The sequence below is a fragment of the Pan troglodytes genome, chromosome 19, assembly GCF_028858775.2.
Source record: "Pan troglodytes isolate AG18354 chromosome 19, NHGRI_mPanTro3-v2.0_pri, whole genome shotgun sequence".
Classification (NCBI taxonomy): Eukaryota; Metazoa; Chordata; class Mammalia; order Primates; family Hominidae; genus Pan; species Pan troglodytes.
Genome location: NC_072417.2, coordinates 38178073 through 38198181, shown reverse-complemented (window position 1 = coordinate 38198181; position 20109 = coordinate 38178073). Strand labels below are relative to the sequence as shown.

Sequence of the window (20109 nt, the reverse complement as noted above, 5' to 3'; positions counted from 1 at the left end):
AAATATTCATATGCTTGTGAAGATCACAGCCTGGTGGGAAAGGCCAAAAAATAAACAGTTCTGTGTGAGGACTATTTGGTTGCAAACAAAAGAGAACCAGACCCAACGTTAGCTTAAGAAAAATAGGAATGTTTTAGCACACAAATGCTAAAAACTCCAGGGTCAGGACTGACCAGACAGAGTTAGTTCCAGGGCTTCAGTGATCCTTTTTTATCTCCAGAATGTGTTTCCCACTGAGTTGCCTTTGTTCTGGGGCTTCACAGCAAAAGGCAATAGCAATTCCAGTCCTTACATTCTCTCAAGGAGATAGAATGTAGTGGCTCTGAGAATTGCTTGAAGCCGGGAGGTGGAGGTTGCAGTGAGCTGAGATCGTGACACTGCACTCCAGCCTGGGCAGCAGAGCGAGACTCCGTCCCAAAAAAAAAAAAAAAAAAAAAAAAAGAATATAGACCAAGCACGGTGACTCATGCTTGTAATCCCATCACTTTGGGAGGCCAAGGCGGGTGAATTATGAGATCAGGGGTTCGAGACCAGCCTGGCCAATATGGTGAACCCCCCGGTCTCTACTAAAAACACAAAAATTAGCCGGGCGCAGTGACACGCGCCTGTAGTCCCAGCTATTCAGGAGGCTGAGGTAGAAGAATTGCTTGAACCCAGGAGGCAGAGATTGCAGTGAGCTGAGATCGCGCCACGGCACTCCAGCCTGGGCGATAGAGCGAGACTCTGTCTCAAAAAAAAGAAAAAAAGAAAAAAAAGAACACAGTGGTTCTGGATGAAAGCTGAATTTGACAACTGGCTTCACCACAAACTGGCTATAAGAACTTTGACAAGTTAATCAAAATTCTTCTCTGTGCCTCAGTGCCACTCTTTCTTTCTTTCTCTCTCTCTCTCTTTCTTTCTTTTTGACAGAGTCTCGTTCTGTTGGCCAGGCTGGAGTGCAGTGGCACGATCTCCTCTCACTGCAACCTCCGTCTCCTGGGCTCAAGCAATTCTCTTGCCTCAGCCTCCTGAGTAGCTGGGATTACAGGCGTGTACCACCATGCCCGGCTAATTTTTTTCACAATGTTGGCCAGGCTGGTCTCGAACTCCTGACCTCAGGTAATCCGCCCACTTCAGCCTCCCAAAGTGCTGGGATTACAGGCATGAGCCACCGCGCCAGGCCCAGTTCCACCATTTCTAAAAAGGAATAATAATTATACCCACCCAATATGGTTATTGTGAGGAGTAAATAAGTAGAGTGTTTAGAACTCTCTCTGGCATATAATCAGCACTCAATACGTGTTAACTATTTCACTATTTTTGTTATTATCATCATCATCAAATTTCAGAAACTTTGCGCAGTGGCAGTATTGTAGCCAATGAGATTTATCCGAGGTGTGATTATTGCTCATTGAAAAATCATAGGCTGGGCACGGTGGCTCACATCTGTAATCTTAGTACTTTGGGAGGCCGAAGCAGGTGGATCCTTTGAGGCCAGGAGTTCAAGACCAGCCTGGGCAACATGGCGAAACCCATCTCTACAAAAAATACAAAACTTAGCCAGCACGGTGGCATATGCCTGTAGTTCCGGTTACTTGGGAGACTGAGGTAGCAGAATCATTTGATCCTGGGAGGCAGAGGTTGCAGTGAGCCAGGATCACACCACTGGACTCCATTTTGGGAGTTCAATATATATATTACATTTTTGGGAGAAAATAAGAAAGTTTCTTTCCCAAAAAGCCAGAGAAAATCTTATTGTACCCATTGGCTCTAATTGGATCATGTGCCCATCCCTGAGCCAGACTAGAGGAAGGTCATACATACACTGTATACACGGATTGCTTAGGCCTGATCAACATGCTCCTTCCTTTGAGCACAGATCTACTGTGGCCAGCCTGGTCTCGAACTCCTGACCTCAGGTGATCCGCCCGCCTCAGCCTCCCAAAGTGCTATAATTACAGGCGTGAGCCACCGGGCCCGGCCCAGAGTTAATTTTTATTCATGAAACTCATATAACAGGTTTATTTATTTCAGTCGTTTTGTTGGTTAAAGAACCAAGATTTTTTATGACTACACTTTGTGTACACTTTTAGGTTCTCTTTTTTTTTTTTTTTTTTTTGAGACGAGTCTCACTCTGTCGCCCAGGCTGGAGTGCAGTGGCGCAATCTCGGCTCACTGCAACCTCCGCCTCCCGGGTTCACGCCATTCTCCTGCCTCAGCCTCCCGAGTAGCTAGCTGGGACTACAGGCGCCCACCACCACGCCCGGCTAATTTTTTTCTATCTTTTAATAGAGACGGGGTTTCACCGTGTTAGCCAGGATGCTCTCGATCTCCTGACCTCGTGATCCGCCCGCCTCGGCCTCCCAAAGTGTTGGGATTACAGGCGTGAGCCACCGCGCCCGGCCTTACACTTTTAGGTTCTTGAATAAGTACTGAGGGAGTTTTCCCTAAAAAAAAAAAAAAAAAAAAGTTTTGAGATAAAAGAATAAAAACTCTACTTCTTCTTTGCATAGGAGTCTTTAGTTTGTTTGCTGCTCTTGTTCCAAAACTTCTCATTACTCAACCTACTAAACTCACAGACACTTTTCAAGAAGTTATCTCTTTTCTACATCACCAATATATAGGGTGGCTTAGATCTGTATTTCCAAGTCTTACTGTCGTTCCAAGAATTAGTATCAACTATTAGAATCTCAAAAACTCAACTGCATACTGATTGAGCTGCCCAGTGTACCTCTGAATCCCACGGGGGAGGGGGTGTAGAACCGAGTTGTGCAGGAATGGGATATTCCACACTTCAGGGCAAACTTACTCGCAGGATCAGTGGCGGGCTTTGGAGGTGGGAAGCAGGAAGGAAGGGGAGTGCAGAAAAACTCTTCTTCTTCAGATCTCCGGGGTGAAATGAATGCACCTGACGCCCGCGTGGCATTAGAAGCTCCGCGAACTCAGTGAGGCCATGCTGGACAGAGGCTGGGACTCCGGGCCACCGGGACAACTCTGCCCGTAGCAAGCCTTGCGCGCTCCTGTGAGGGCGCGCGCGCGCGCATGTAGTCGTGTCTCGCGCAGGGTCCGGCCTGTCAGGCGGGAAATCTCGCGAGATCGGAGACGGGGGATGACGGTCGGGAGGAGGGGAGTGGTGTCGGGTAAAGGGGGGGAAGCTGGGCAGCGGCCGGGCTCTGTGGCTTCAGGGCTCGGGGAGAGAGAGGGAGGGTGGCAAAGAGACTGAGTCGGTGCCGCCGCCTGCCTGAGGAGAGAGGAGGGGTCCCGCTCGCCCTGCGCCCTTCGCGGGCCGAAAGCACTAGGCACTCGCGAACATCTGAGGCCTCCCGGCCCCGGGGGACCCCGCCCCGCCGTCCGCCGGCCGGCCCGCGGCCTCCCTTCCCTTTGTGAGCGCCTCCTTACCAGGGGTGGTGTTGGTGGCGGAGGGCTGCGCGTGGGCCCGCCCGCCGAGGGGCCGCGGCGGGGGACCGAGAGGGCCTCGGCTGTGTGAGGACTAGAGGCGGCCGAGGCCCGGGCCGGTTCCCCCGAGGCGGCGACGGAGACGGCTCCCGGCACTTCCCCGCGCCATCTTAACTGAGCCCAAGCGCTGAGGGCGCCTCCTCGACCCCGGTCGTCCCCTCGCCCCCCCCCCCCCCGCCCCGCCGCCGCCGCCCCTTGTTGCAGAGCTTGGGCTGGGCGGCTTGCTGGGGCTCGGGGGTGGGGGGCGGCGATCTGTCGCCGGGCCCCCTCCTCCTCCTCACTCCTCACCCTCCAGGGTAGCGGCTACCGGAGCGCTGCAGGGGGCTGCGCCTGCCTGCTCCGCCCCAGACCTGTCGGCGAAAGGGTAAGGGCACCTCTGCTTTGGGAAAGGGGGATATAGAGGGGGGCGGGGAAATTCGGCCCACTCGGGCCTGTGTGTGGAAGAAGGGATGTGGGAGTGGGGTGGGGGAGGGAGAAAAGGAGGGTCTGTGATTCTGTGGGTGGGGTGAAGAAGCTGGTGAGCTGGGCGCTCTCCGGTTTTAAGGGGCGAGAGCAATTCCATTCCTTTTTCCTGAGGGTCACCGGAAGGGGTGGTGGAAGGGGGATGTTTCGAGGAAGGTGTGGCCCTCACAGGGAGACTGGGTTGATGTGCACCCCGGTTTAAAGGCGCGAGGTCCCTTTCCCCTCTGGTGCCTTTGCTCCTCTTCTCCTTTGTAGTGTCTGTGTATTCTTGGGAAGGGAGACTGCTCTGGGTGGCTTGCTGGGTGGATTCCACCCCCTAGCACAGGAAATCTATACCCCTCTTCTGTAGGGGCGATGGAAGCGTTTCTCTCCCCGTACCCTTCCCCCTTCCCCATCCTCTAGTCTACTGCAATGCTGCAGAAGTCCAAGGCAGTTTCTTCATACACAGACCCATGTATACACAGAAGGGAGGGGGAGCAGGAGAGGGAACTAATGGCGCTTCCCTTGAAAAGGTTACTCTTTTTCCTTTGGTTTTAAATCGACGACAGTATCGTTTTAATACTCTTCCCCTGAGATCTGTCCATGGGAAGTGTATCTGTTCTGGTGTTATTGTTGGGGGATATGACTTCTCGAGAGGGACACCTCTCCTGTTAGAACAGTTTTGATGTCTCTCTTTTTGAGAGATGTCTGGATTGACATTTTTTTGTGAGCAGGTTGGATTTTAGTTAGTATTCAAATAAAATAATTTTGTACCTCCTCATCCTCATTTCCCTTTTCTTTTTCTATGACTTTTGTAGTTCATGAAGAATTATTGGCCGGGCGCGGTGGCTCACGCCTGTAATCCCAGCACTTTGGGAGGCCGAGGCGGGCGGATCACGAGGTCAGGAGATCGAGACCATCCTGGCTAACACGGTGAAACCCCGTCTCTGCTAAAAATACAAAAAATTAGCCGGGCATGGTGGCACGCGCCTGTAGTCCCAGCTACTCGGGAGGCTGAGGCAGGAGAATCGCTTGAACCCGGGAGGCGGAGGTTGCAGTGAGGCGAGATGGTGCCACTGCACTCCAACCTGGGCGACAGAGCGAGACTCCGTTTCAAAAAAAAAAATTATTAACAATTATTACATACAGACAGCCTGTCTGATGGGCATTTCTCCCTAAGCTGTGAATTTTTAGGGTTGATACTGTTGTGTATAATATTGAAATTGGATTTTTTTTTTAAATGGTAAGGTTACAAACCTTTCTGCAGCTGTTTCTTTGTTCTTATTAATCTGCCTAATTATTCTATGATCTATTTTCTGTAGTCAGTCATTTTTCACTTCTTTTGCTACCTGTCATGTTTGTCTGAAAGCAGATCATCTTATCTGGTTTACAGTAGTACTTGTTGGTTTTGTTCTTAGTTGAGTAGAAATAAATAAAAATTTAAACATTCTGGAAATGTGCTGCCAAGTGCTTTTTGTGACCAAAGAGTAGTTTTCAAGTCTCCATGTACTGATGATACATTTTTTTCAAGTGTTTAGTAAATACTGGTGATGTGATTTCAAAATATTCCACATATGACTATTAATAGAATTAATTTTTTCCCAAAGTGAAGAAGAAGACTAAAATGTGTACAGATAATGAGTTGTCTTTGGTGTATTTAGTGTTTTCAGCTCTACTTAGTGACTTATTTTTAAATACTTCAAATGCCATCTACATTTTATGTTGTCATTAAATGTTGTCCAATAGAGCTTTTGTGGTGTGTTTGTTGCATTTTGAAACCTGTTTTAAGATAGGGATTTAAAGGTGTTAGTAGTAGCGCTAGGCACTAACTTAGTTTCTGTCATTTTATATCATGATTTTGATGTAGGAGACATGGTATGTTAAATAAGTTTTATTATTTTTTTTCTCAGAAGATGGAATTCTCTTTGCTTTCTTTATTCCCTTTTAATGGTCATCTCAATTCATTGAAATAACACTATTCATTTGAGTATTTATTTCATGGGACAAAGCTGCATGTTGTTGATATGTAGAGTTTTCTCCATAATGGCGAATTATGCCAGGAAGTCTGATTCTCCGTATTATGGCTTGTTGTTGATAATTATTTCATATATACTAGCATGTGTTGATCGAAGCATACTGCTCAGTAAGGAGTGACTGCTTTTACCTTGGAAAGTTGTAGGCAGAGAGGATTTATCAATAGAGGCTACAAAACTTAAAGGATTTACATAGGGTGTAGGTTAACTATTTACTTGCTGTATTTCAGCATGCTATAACTAAGGACAACCGGAAAAAAAACAACTCTCTTTTTTCATAGCTGGTGGGAATGTTGCCTAAAAGTGGAAAAGTATGTTCATGATCAATTAGATAAATACATTATTAAGGAAAAATTGCCTGAGGGTTATTTCAGATGACCTCTGATGCCACTGTCAGAAAGAAAATGCTGAGAGCTGTTAGTCTGAGTTGATTCTAGATTAGTATGGCACTTCTTATGTTTCTAAATAGTTCATCTACAAAATGGCAGTGTACATCACTTCCTGTTCTTTCACAACTGGCTCTTTCACTGGATTCTCTTTTAATGACTTAATTTTTGGCATTCTGATATCTGATTTGTTAATTTGGTTATAATTCTCATGTTTTATAGGTGGAAGAATTTCTGAGAATCAGCTGGATTTAAAGGCTTTTAATAGTTTAAGATTATCTTGACAGTAACAAAACATTGCTTCCAAACTAAAGGATAGTATTGCAAACAAATTTAAACTCTGAGAGGTTTTAAAGAAGTACAGCAATGTACAGAATCAGAAGTATGAGGGCACTGAATAGAAAATAATTATCGTATTTTTTATAATGTCGATTTTGGGAGAAGTGAGGATATGGCAAGTAATTGAATGGGTGTTGATATAAAATAAACTTTCTGTATAACAAGGTGTATACATGATATTTGGGCCCATGTTACGATGCCATTTTAACAGTAAGAAAGCAACTCATTAGTTACAGGATACTAGAAAGACTGGATGCTCATAACTAACCATGAGTATGATTTATTTTAATAATTTGCCAGTTCTTTTTTTTTTTTTTTTTTTTTTTTTTGAGACGGAGTCTTGCTCTGTCGCCCAGGCTGGAGTGCAGTGGCACGATCTCGGCTCACTGCAAGTTCCACCTCCCGGGTTTACGCCAGTCTCCTGCCTCAGCCTCCTGAGTAGCTGGGACTACAGGCGCCTGCCACCAAGCCCAGCTAATTTTTTGTATTTTTAGTAGAGACGGGGTTTCACTGTGTTAGCCAGGATGGTCTCGATCTCCTGACCTTGTGATCTGCCCGCCTCAGCCTCCCAAAGTGCTGGGATTACAGGCTTGAGCCACCGTGCCCGGCAAATTTGCCAGTTCTTAATAGACATGAATATTTAGTAAATCCAGAAGATATCTAGGGGTCAGTTGTTGGCATTGAAATTAGAGTTGAGATTAATCTGTCTTTCATGTCTTTCACCTGGAAATAAAGTCTGTGTTTTGCATTTGGCTTATTTGTATATTAAAATCACTTAATTTTTCATTTGTATCTCTGTTTTGTTTTCACTAGTCTCTGTTACTTATAACAATTAATTGCACTCATACTAATTTAATCTTTTAGAAATGAGGAGCATTTTTGGTACATATTAGTTGAGGGTTGCTGTTTGGATGAGGATCATATGTGAACGAATCCCTTCAAAAAAGTGTTATTTCTGGGCTGGGCAAAGTGGCTCAGGCCTGTAATGCCAGCGCTTTGGGAGGCTGAGGTGGGAGGATTGCTTGAGGCCAGGAGTTCAAGAGCAGCCTGGGCAACATAGCATGACCCTGTCTCTACAAAAACAAATTTTTTTTTTAATTAGCATGGGCTAGGCATGGTGGTTTATGCCTATAATCCCAGCATGCTGGGGGCTGAGGCTGGAGGATCACTTGAGCCTAGGAGTTTGAGGCCAGCCTGGGCAACATAGTGAGACCCTGTCTCCAAAAAATAAAAAATGAAAATATTAGTGGGGCGTGATGGTGCGTGCTTGTTCCAACTACCTGGCGGGCTGAGGTGGGAGGATTGCTTGAGCCCAGAAGATGGAGGCTGCAGTGAGTTGTGATCATGCCACCGCATTCTAGCCTGGGTGACAGAGTGAGACTGTCTAAAAACAAAACAAAAGCCTGTGTGGTGGCTCAAGCCTGTAATTCCAGCACTTTGGGAGGCCAAGGTGGGCGGATCACCTGAGGTCAAGAGTTCGAAACCAGCCTGGCCAACAAAGAGAGACCCTGTCTCTACAAAAATAAAACAGATTAGCTAGGCATGGTGGTGGGTGCCTGTAACCCCAGCTACTGGGGAGGCTGAGGCAGGAGAATCACTTGAACCCAGGAGGTGGAGGTTACAGTGAGTTGAGATCGCGCCACTGCCTGACAGCCTGGGCGGCAGAACAAGACTCCATCTCAAAACAAAACGAAACAAAAAAGTGTTATTTCTCTAGTAAAGTTTCGCATAAAATTGAGATGTTCATTAAGCAGAGTACCAACATATGCTCACCTGCCTTTAGGTATGTGTACTTTTTTTTTTTTTTTTTTTGAATTTGAGACAGGGTTTTTGCTGTGTCGCCCAGGTTGGAATGCAATAGCGTGATCACAGCGTATTGCAGCCTCAGCCTCCCGGGTTCAAGTGCTCCTCCCACATCAACCTCCCAAGTAGCTGGCACTACAGGTACATGCCACCACGTCTGGCTAATTTTTTTTTTTTTTTTTTTTTTGTAGAGATGGGGTTTTGCCATGTTGCCCAGGCTGGTCTTGAACTCCTCAGCTCCAGCTATCTACCTGCCTTGGCCTCCCAAAGTGCTGAGATTACAGACATGAGCTACTGCACCCAGCCCGATTTCCGTACTTACTATTAATGGTTGGATTTTAAAAATTATTCTTCAGGTTTTCCTATTATAAAATATGAGAGGATACAACCTGTATTAGTTCATTCCATTCTTAAAGTATTTTAGTTTTTAGTAATAAAAATTGATGTTTAATTTCATTAAAGATGTCTCATACCTTCTAAAAATCTACATGAATTAAAAAGTTGTGTGGAGGGACTAGCAACAATTATTTTCAGTTGGGACGTTTCTGTCATCATTTGGTAACAGTTATTTCTGTATCAGTCTATTTGTGCCAGAAGCAGACTTTTTGTTCTAAAATACAGTCTAAGGCTATACCTTTTTGATGACAAAATTAAGTATCCTATAAAAGTTGGAAGAGTTTTTAAAATGTTAAGTACCTGGCATGTAAATAAAGTAAGTAAAAGTATAAATTATTAAGTGCCTTGCATAATAGATATACTGCAGCCTCCTAAAAATGCCAGTGACCGTTGTGCTGTAGGTTGTTATTTAAATATAATGGCACTTAATTACCATCTAATTTATCTTTAAAGCTGAGAAGGGGTTAATTTTTCCTTTTGATAAAATTATTTGATCAAATAGTTTTATGCAGGTTTAGAAGTAGATGAATTACTGTAACATTTAGAAAGACATTCAAAGTTTAGTTTCTGAGAAATATTATCAAATAATAGGATGGAACAAAACTTTCTGGTTTGCAGCTACCAATAATAAAATTGGCACTTACTATATATTAATGTTGGCTGGGCGTGGTGGCTCACGCCTGTAATCCTAGCACTTTGGGAGACCGAGGTGGGTAGATCACTTTAGGTCAGGAGTTCAAGACCAGCCTGGCCAATGTGGAGGAAACCCGTCTCTACTAAAAATACAAAAAATTAGCTGGGCGTGGTGGCGTGTGCCTGTAATCCCAGCTACTTGGGAGGCTGAGGCAGGAGAATCGCTGGAACTTGGGAGGTAGTGGTTGCAGTGAGCTGAGATTGTGTCACTGCACTCTAGCTGGGCAACAGAGTACAACTCTGTCTCAAAAAAAAAAAAAAAAAAAAAAAAAAAAAAAAAGCCTGGGCATGGTGGCTCACGCCTGTAATCCCAGCACTTTGGGAGGCTGAGGCGGGTGGATCACCTGAGGTCAGGAGTTCCAGACGAGCCTGGCCAACGTGGTGAAACCCCGTCTCTACTAAAAATACAAAAATTAGCCGGGCGTGGTGGCACGTGTCTGTAGTCCCAGCTACTCGGGAGGCTGAGGCAGGAGAATCATTTGAACCTGGGAGGCAGTGGTTGCAGTGAGCCAAGATCGTGCCACTGCATTCCAGCCTGGGTGACAGAGTGAGACTCCATCTCAAGAAAATAATAAAAAAGTTAAAAAATGGCTGGGTGCCGTGGCTCACGCCTGTAATCTCAGCACTTTGGGAGGCCAAGCTGGGCAGAACACAAGGTCAGGAGTTCGAGACCAGCCTGGCCAGCATGGTGAAACCCCGTCTCTACTAAAAATACAAAAAATTAGCCGGGCATGGTGGCGCGCACCTGTAGTCTCAGCTACTCAGGAAGTTGAGGCAGGAGAGTTGCTTGAACTCAGCAGGCGGAGGTTGCAGTGAGCCGAGATCGTGCCATTGCACTCCAGCCTGGGCAACAGAGTGAGATTCCGTCCCCCCCCCAAAATATATATATATACATGTATACATGTATATTCATGTATGCATACATGTATATACATATATACACGTATATATACGTGTATGTATATACACGTATATATGTATACATGTGTGTATATTCATGTATATATGTATATTCATGTATATATGTATATACATGTATATATATGTGTATATATATGTATGTCACCATTTACTAGTGTAAATGTGTAACTTTTTCAGTTTTTGTTTTTTTGGTTTTTTGAGACGGGGTCTTGCTGTGTCACCCAGGTGGGAGTGCAGTGGCACAGTCATGGCCCATAGCAGCCTCTGCCTTCAGGGCCCAAGCCGTGAGTAGCTGAGACTGCAGGCCTGTGCCACCATACTTGGCTTATTTTAAAGTTTTTTTCTAGAAATGGGGTGTCTATGTTGCCCAATCTGGTCTCAAACTCATGGGGGCTCAGCAGTCCTCCCTCCTCAGCATCCCAAAGAGCTAGGATTACAGGCATGAGCCACAGTACCAGGCCTGTGGTAACTTCTTTATTTAACTATTTATGCCTCACCTTTTCTTTTCTTTTTTTTTGAGACGGAATTTTGCTCTTGTTGCCCAGGCTGGAGTGCAATGGCATGATCTCGCTCACTGCAACCCCTGCCTCCCAGGTTCAAGCGATTCTCCTGCCTCAGCCTCCCAAGAGCTGGGATTACAGGTATGCGCCACCGTGCCCAGCTAATTTTTTGTAATTTTAGTAGAGATGGGGTTTCTCCATGTTGGTCAGGCTGGTCATGAACTCGTGACCTCAGGTGATCGCCTGCCTTGGCCTCCCAAAGTGTTGGGATTACAGATGTGAACCACTGTGCCAGGCTTCTTTTCTTTTCTTTTCTCTTTTCTTTTCTTTTTTAGAGATGGAGTTTTGCTCTTGTTGCCCAGGCTGGAGTGCAATGGCGTGATCTCGGCTAACTGCAACCTCAGCCTCCTGGGTTCAAGTGATTCTCCTGCCTCAGCCTCCCGGGTAGCTGGGATTACAGGCATGTGCCACCATGCCTGGCTAATGTTTTTGTTTTTTTAGTAGAGACAGGGTTTCACCATGTTGGCCAGGCTGGTCTTGAACTCCTGACCTCAGGTGATCCACCCACCTTGGCCTCCCAAAGTGCTGGGATTATAGGCGGTCATGAGCCACCACACCCTTTAATGTGAAGATAGTATATACTGGGTTGTTTAAATAGGATAATGCTTGCTAAGTACTCAACTTACTGCCTGATACATGCTAATACTCAATAAATTGTTGGCTATCACACACTAGCTGCCTAATATAAATGTTTATGAGTACATTGAGATAATTTTTTTTTTTTTTTTTTTTGAGACAGGGTCTCACTCCTGTCAGCCAGACTGGAGTGCAGTGGCACGATCTCGGCTGCCTGCAGCCTTGACCTCCCAGGCTCAAGTGATCCACCCACCTTTGCCCTCCAAGTAGCTAGGACTACAGGCAAATGCCACTGCCTGGCTAATTTTTGTATTTTTTGTGGAGATGGGGTTTTGCCATGTTGCCTGGTCTGGTATCGAACTCCTGAGCTCAAGTGGTTCCACCTGCCTCAGCCTCCCAAAGTGCTGGGGAGAGTCTAATATTTAAGGATGAGTTGCATTATATAATTTTGATTTGATATTGGATTTATTTTTATTTATTTATTTTGAGACGGAGTCTCGCTCTGTTGCCCAGGATGGAGTGCAGTGGCACGATCTCGGCTCGCTGCAACCTCTGCCTGCCCTGTTCATGCCATTCTCCTGCCTCAGCCTCCCAAGTAGCTGGGACTACAGGCGCCCGCCACTATGCCTGGCTAAATTTTTGTATTTTTAGTAGAGACGGGGTTTCACCGTGTTGGCCAGGATGGTCTTGATCTCCTGACCTTGTGATCTGCCCGCCTTGGCCTCCCAAAGTGCTGGGATTACAGGCGTGAGCCACTGCGCCTGGCGATATTGGATTTATATATCTGGAGTCTGACATATATTTTTGAAAGAAATAGTTAGAATATCAAGGTAGCTTAGTAACTTTTTGCACCTATAATGGACTACTGTGTAGTACTTAATGGGAGTTTTTTTCTTTCTTTGGGATAGATTCTCGCTCTGTCACTCAGGTTGGAGTGCAGTGGTGAGATCAAAGTTCACTACAGCCTCAATCTTCTGGACTTAGCGATCCTCTCACCTCAGCCACCTCAGCAGCTAGGACTACAGGCGTGCACCACCACACCTGGCTAATTTTTTTTTATTTTTAGTACAGACAAGATCTCACTATGTTGCCCAGGTTGGTCTTGATCTTCTGAGTTTAAGTGATCCTTCTGCCTTGTTCTCCCAAAGTGGCGAGATTATACACAGGAGCCACTGTGCCCACCTCTGATGGGAGTTTTTAATTTATCACAGGTTTTCTTTTTCCTTTGCTGGATATAAAGCCTGTCTTAAGAAATGACATTTCAGGCCGGGCGTGGTGGCTCAGGCCTGTAATCTCAGCACTTTGGGAGGCCGAGGTGGGTGGATTGCTTGAGGTCAGGAGTTCAAGACCATCCTGGCCAAAGTGGTGAAACCCCGTCTCTACTAAAAACACAAAAATTAGCTGGGTGTGGTAGTGGGCACCTGTAATCCCAGCTACTTGGGAGGCTGAGGCAGGAGAATCACTTGAACCAGGCAGAGGTTGCAATGAGCCGAGATCACGCCATTGCACTCCAGCCTGGGAGACAAGAGCAAAACTCCGTCTCAAAAAAAAAAAAAAAACAACAACAAATGACATTTCTTTTCCAGTACTTACTTTGTTTATTTAAGAAAAATTTGGTATCCCTCTTCTACCTCCTGGAGCTCTTTTTACCATCCCTGTCTTTGAAGGGATTCAGAGTACCCATGCTCTTCTACGCATTTTTATTTAGGTATCTTTTGTAGGTATGTCCTTACCTTGAAAGTGGCTTACGTTCCAAAATGTATTAATTCAACAAACTTTAAGTGATTATTATGTGCCAGATAAGACAGTATTTCAGCCCTGGGAGAATTCCACCTTCTGAATAGTTTTCTCAAGCTAGATAATCATAGGAAAGCAAGGACTTTCCCATAATTTTTAGTTCCTCTAAGCCAGTGCTTTCAAACTTTAGTTTGTGATCCATTAATGGCTTGTAAATTCAATTTAGTGAGTCACAATAACAATTTTAAAAAGTAATGGGGAGTGTCAGTGTGGTGCATAAAGTAAGGGTAAACATTATTATGGGAAACTTTTGTTTGCCTCTTTTTTTTTTCTTTTTTTTTTTGATGCCAGGGTCTTGTTCTGTTGCCCAGGCTGGAACGCAGTGGTGTGATCATAATTCACTGCGGTCTCCACCTCCTGGCTCAAGTGATCCTCCCACCTCAGCCTCCTGAGTAACTGCGACTACAGGTGTGCACCACCACACCCAGCTAATTTTTGAAAAAATTTTTTTGTGCAGACAGGGTCTTGCTATGTTGCCCAGGATGGTCTCAAATTCCTGATCTTAAGTGATCCTCTTGCCTTGGCCTCCCAAAGTGCTGGTATTACAGGTATAAGCTATTGTGCTCAGCAGTTTGCCACATTTTTATATGTTCTGGGTACCCAGTTACACTGTTACAAAGACATACCTGAGACCGGGTAATTTATAAAGAAAATAGGTTTAATGTGCTCACGGTTCTGTGGGCTATACAGGCATCTGCATCTGGGGAGGCTTCAGAAAACTTACAATCATAGCGGAAGTGGAAGTGGGCATATTTTCCCATGGTTGGCAGGAGAGACAGAGGGAGAGTGTGCATGTGTGTGGACACCCAAGCGAGTGAAGGGGGAAGTGCTACAAACTTTCCACTTTCTGACAACGGTAGCTCTTGAGAACTCACTATCAACTAGAACAGCAAGGGGGAAATCCACCCCAATGATCCAATCATTTCCACCAGGTCCCTCCCCCAATTTTGGAGATTACAATTTAACATGAGATTTGGGTAGGGACACAGAGCCAAACCATATCACTTTCTTTTTCTTCTCTTTTTTTTTGAGACAGGGTTTTACTCTCTTGGGAGGCTGGAGTGCAGTGGGGTGATCATGGCTTGCTGAAACCTCTGCCTCTTGGGCTCAAGCAATCCTCCCACCTCAGCCTCCTGAGTAGCTGTGCCACCACGCCTGGCTAATTTTTGTACTTTTTGTTCTTTTTGTTTGAGACGGGGTTTCGCCATGTTGGCCAGGCTGGTCTTGACTCCTGGCCTCAGGTGATCTGCCCACCTTGGCCTCCCAAAGTGCTAGAATTATAAGCGTGAGCCACTGTGCCTGAACTAAAATTTCTTTTTTTACCTCATCCCTTTTACTTCTAATCTTCTGTCTCTGAAGTATGCTTGTTTTAGTTTGCTTTTTCCTTTTTCTTTCAACAACTCTCCTTCAATCTCTACTGATTCATCTGTAGTCTATTTAGTCGTTATATTGGGTATATTTACCTTTCTAGGTTTCAAAGCTTAGGAGATAGCAAGGACTTTGCCTAAAAGATCCTGAGCAGGGTACCAGTAGTTTTGGATAATCATGGTAACTTCTGAGGTTTTTGTATTAAGGAACGTGTTATCAGATATCTAATGTCACACACTATGTGTGAGTGCAGTTTCTCATGAATTGCAGAATTTTAAAAAAAGAAGACTTTTTATTTAATTTTTTTAAGACGGTCTCAGTCCCCTTCCCTATGCTAGAGTCCAGTGGCACACAATGATGGCTCACTGTGCCTCTACTTCCCGGGCTCAGGTGATCCTTTCACCTCAGCCTACCAAGTAGCTGAGACTACAGTCATGCGCCACCATACCTGACTAATTCTTTTGTATTTTTTGTAGAGATTAGGTTTTGTCACATTGCCCAAGCTGGTCTCGAACTCCTGGGCTCAAGCAATCTGCCTGCCTCAGCCTCCGAAAGTGCTGGGATTACAGGTGTGAGCCACCATGCCTGGTTGAAAACTTTTTATTTGGAGGATATTAAGAAAATATCTTTTATTTTTATTTTATTTGGGGACATATATAGATTTAATTTAATTGAAATACATCTGTTCATAAAATTATTATGTGACTAATTAAGTATATTAAGTATATTTTAAAAATGCCAGGCCAGAAGTGATGGGTCATGTCTGTAATCCTAGCACTTTGGGAGGCCGAGGTGGGTGGATCACTTGAGGTCAGGAGTTCAAAACCAGCCTGGCCAACATGCTGAAACCCTGTCTCTACTAAAAATACAAAAAAATTAGGCCCGGCACGGTGGCTTACGCCTGTAAGCCCAGCACTTTGGGAGGCCGAGGTGGGCAGATCACAAGGTCAAGAGATCAAGACAGAGCAAAACTTAGTCTCAAAAAAAAAAACAAAAAAACAAAATTAGCCGTGCATGGTGGCGGGCACCTGCAATCCCAGCTACTAGGGAGCCTGAGGCAGGAGAATTGCTTCAACCTGGGAGGTGGAGGTTGCAGTGAGCCAAGATTGTGCCATTGCACTCCAGCCTGGGTGACAGGGCAAGATTCTGTCTCAAAAAAAAAAAAAAAAAAATCAGTGTGCTGCAATGTGTTACATCTAACCATAATATTTATGTTTTAGTTGATGTTTTTAATTCACTCATGGTAGTAGTTACAAACCTCTAGTTTGTATTTTGGATTGATTTGTTACAATTTATTCCCATTGAGGCTGAGAAAGAGGTTTCAGAAAAGGTTGATGAACAGCATTACTAAACAAGGTCAAGGTTTTTCCGTTTTTAGACTTGGGGAATTTAGGGTTACTGAAAATTGGAAAAGCTTTGTCTTTTTGCCAAAACCATCCATATCCTTGATTGTACTTGATAAGGAAACTTTGCTCTTCCTTGTTGTACAGAAACTTTGTATAGTATATGTTGTTTTATTTAATACATAGTATTTAAGTAATCTCCTGCTGCATAAATGGTAGATGATGATGATGTTTTATAGGGCTCATTACTTGATAGGAGTATGGTATTTCAGTTGGTTTTATTTACTGGAATTAGAGTTTTGAGTCCCAGAGGGGCAGTATAATGTGCTCACTTTCAGATTCTTTTTTGTTTTTTGTGTTTCTTTTCAGACAGGGTCTTGCTCTGTCACCCAGGCTGGAGTGTAGTGGCACAATCACAGCTCACTGCAGCCCTGACCTCTTACACTGAAGCAGTCCTCATACGTCAGCCTCCTAAAGTGCTGGGATTACAGGTGTGAGCCACCATGCCTGGCCTAGATTCTTTATTTTGACATGTCGCTATTAGTGATAATGATTTTTTAATTCTCTAGAAAAGTACAAATAATTTGAAAATGGAGTAATTAAAAGATCATTTTATCTTCAGCTTAGGTAGTGAAAAAGTATTTTTGTGTTTTATGTGTGAATGTCTAGTTCTATAAAATAATGCCATTAATCTTTAATCAAGAATACAAAAGTTGGCTGGGCATGTAAAAAATAAAACAGTGTTGAGATATGAAATATTTCTGTGTGTGTGTGTGGGGGGGATTTTGTTTTGTTTTGTTTTGTTTTTGAGACAGGGTCTTACTCTTTTAAGAACCTGTTGTAGGACTCCAGACTGGAGTGCAGTGGTAGGATCACAGCTCACTGCAGTCTTGACCTCCTGGGCTCAAGTGATCCTCCTGCCTCAGCCCCACAAGTAGCTAAGACTACAGCCCTGTGCTACCACACCCAGCGAATTTTTTGTATTTTTAGTAGAGACGGCTTCACCGTGTTGCCCAGGCTGGTCTTGGATTGCTGGACTCAAGTGATCCACCCAGCTCAGTCTCCCAAGGTGCCAGGATTACAGGCATGAGCCACCACACCTGGCCTGAAATATTTGCTAAAATAAGTAAAATAACTATGATATAAAAACTTTTGGCTAGGCATGATATCTTCCGCCTGTAATCCCAGCACTTTGGGAGACTGAGACAAGGGGATCGCTTGAGCCCAGGAACTCAAGACCAGCCTGCCAACATAGTAAGGCCTCATCTCTACTAAAAATAAAAAATTAGCCAAGTACGGTGGCATGTGCCTGTGGTCCCAGCTACTCAGGAGGCTGAGGCAGGAGGATTGCTGGAACCTAGGAGGATGGAGTTGCAGTGAGCCATGGTTGTGCTACTGCATTCCAGCTTGGGCAACAGTGAGACCCTGTGTCTAAATAAATAGGTAAGTAAAAACTGTTTAATTTTTTGACAATATGTTAAAATACACTACCATTCTGTATTTTAACATAAATTTTATTAGATTCAAGTTAGGTGGAATGATAGCCAAGATTTTAGTATCCATTATTTTACTCTATTTTATTCAAATGGCACTATGATATGAGTTCAAAAAATTTTTGAAACAGTGTCCTTTGTTTTGAGATGGAGTTTCGCTCTTGTTGCCCAGGCTGGAGCGCAATGGCATGATCTCGGCTCACCGCAACCTCCACCTCCCAGGTTCAAGTGATTCTCCTGCCTCAGCCTCCCAAGTAGCTGAGATTACAGGCATGTGCCACCAGGCCCGGCTTATTTTTGTATATATATATTTTTAGTAGAGATGGGGTTTCACCATGTTGGTCAGGCTAGTCTCAAACTCGTGACCTCAGGTGATACACCCGCCTTGGCCTCCCGGAGTGCTGGGATTACAGGCGTGAGCCACCTTGCCCTGCTGAAACAGTGTCCTTTTAAAAATCCTTTCAGAGCACAGTCATTAAGCCAGTTGGTTTACTCATGCTGCAGTAAATTTGGAAATAAATTTCAGTGTAATACTCTTTTGAGATATTCACATAGTTATAATTTGTAATTTGTTGGTATGTACTATGAAAACACCAAGTCAAGATAGTGATTGATGGAATTTGCTTTTAAAGACCACAAGTTTAGGCCAGGAGTGGTGGCTCATGCCTGTAATCCCAGCATTATGGGAGGCCGAGGTGGGCGGATCACCTGAGGTCAGGAGTTTGAGACCAGCCTGGCCAGTATGGTGAAACCCCGTCTCTACTAAAAATGCAAAAATTAGCTGGGTGTGGTGGCTCTCGCCTGTAATCCCAGCTACTCGGGAGGCGGAGGTAGGAGAATTGCTTGAACCTGGGAGGCGGAGTTTGCAGTGAGCCAACATCGAACCTCTCTACTCCAGCCTGTGAGACAGAGTGAGACTCCATCTCAGAAAAAAAAAGACAACCAGTTTAGCCAGTAAATTATGTAGCTTTCATATCAAAGTAAGATTCAGCAATGACATACGTATTTCTTATATTTTTTGAGTGTAGCATTCTAGGCAGTGTGGTTATTAAAATAGGTTCAGTAATGACACATCTGTATTTATTAATACATTTTTTTGGTGTGTTATTTTGTAGATACTGTGCCAGTATACAGAAATGAGTAAGACTTGATCCCTCCCATTTTGTAGTTTAGTAGGGATACAGGCTTGCAAGTAAATACATACAATAGTGTAGTGCAGGGTTTCCCAATCGTGGTAGTATTGACATTTTGGGTAGGATAATTCATTGTTGTGGGGATCTGTGCTATGCATTATAGGATATTTTGCAGCATCACTGGCTTTTACCCATTAGATGCCAGTAGCGTCACCCCTGGTTGTGATGATCAAAAAATGTTTCAGGTATTACCAAATGTCCCCTAGGGAGCAAAATCACCTGATTGAGAACCATTTATTTAACTGTTATACAGGTAGAGTTAAGGGGTGTTTAGGAGTAGTGACTCCTGAGGGAGTGAGATTTTATATGGGTCTTGAAAAAAAAATAAAAGTACAAAGGGTATTATATACCTGAGAGCATGAATGATCAATATTGAAGAGGGTGATTACTGATCATATGTGGCTATAGGTTATTTATGTGATTTGGGATGGGTATTTGGTAAAATGAAGCTGAAAAGGTACTTTTGGGCCATATCTTTTTTCTTTTCTTTTTTCTTTTTTGAGACTGGATCTCACTGTTTTGCCCAGACTGGAGTGCAGTGGCACAATCACGGCTCACTGTAGCCTTGCTTGACCTCCCTGGCCCAAGCAGTCCTCCCACCTCAGGTTCCCAAGTAGCTGAGACCACAGGAGTGCACTACCCACCCCCCCAACTAAGCAGCTGGGAGACTGCTGGCGTACACCACCATGGCCAGCTAATTTTTGTAGTGACAGGGTTTCTCCATGTTGCCTAGGCTGGTCTTGAACTCCCGGGCTAAAGTGATCCTCACACCTCGGCCTCCCAAAGTACTGGCATTACAGGTGTGAGCTACCATGCTTAGCCATTTTTCTTTTTTTAAAACTGTTTGAGGTATAATTAATGCAGCAAAGTGCATAAATATGAAGTGTAAGCCTGTTGAATTTTTACAGATGTATATGTTCATGTAACCATCACAAAGAACAAGATAGAGAACATTCCTAGTACCTCTTACAGTTCTTTCTTTTTTTAGATACAGGGTCTTGCTCTTTTGCCCAGGCAGGAGGGTAGTGGTGCCATCATAGCTCACTTCAGTCTTGAACTCCTGGGCTCAAGTGATCTTCCCATCTTAGCCTCCTGAGGAACTAGGACTGACTATAGGCACATATAGGAATGGGGACTTGCTGTGTTGTGTAGGCTGGTCTTGAACTCCTGGCCTTAAGCCACTCTCCTGCTTTGGCCTCCCAAAGTGCTAGGATTACAGGCATGAGACACCATGTCTGACTGTCTTCCTTCTTAAAATTTGTATTTTACTGGTTGTTCTTTCTTACTGCTTTTAACAGTAGGTGTCTCTCAACACAATGCTCTTTTCTGTCT

General features: G+C 44.4%; 2 protein-coding genes and 1 pseudogene across 4 annotated transcripts in view; 2 read left to right on the top strand and 1 right to left on the bottom strand.

The window, feature by feature from the left end:
* Nucleotides 1–3050, bottom strand: part of NUFIP2 (nuclear FMR1 interacting protein 2) — a 133800-nt gene extending 130750 nt beyond the window's left edge. The window contains exon 1 of the mRNA XM_511374.9: nt 2789–3050. The gene's annotated coding sequence lies outside the window, so the exon portion shown is untranslated. The remainder of the gene's footprint in view (nt 1–2788) is intronic.
* LOC112206218 (U4 spliceosomal RNA) lies at nt 1330–1453 on the top strand (annotated as a pseudogene).
* A 5-nt stretch (nt 3051–3055) lies between the features above and the next one.
* TAOK1 (TAO kinase 1) overlaps nt 3056–20109 on the top strand; it is a 165939-nt gene continuing 148885 nt past the window's right edge. The window contains exons 1-2 of one of the 3 annotated variants that reach the window (XM_063798761.1): nt 3078–3362; nt 3731–3799. The gene's annotated coding sequence lies outside the window, so the exon portion shown is untranslated. Of the gene's footprint in view, nt 3800–10992; nt 11089–20109 lie in introns of all 3 variants that reach the window. The other 2 variants (XM_054670112.2, XM_024350393.3) reach the window with 2 other exon arrangements.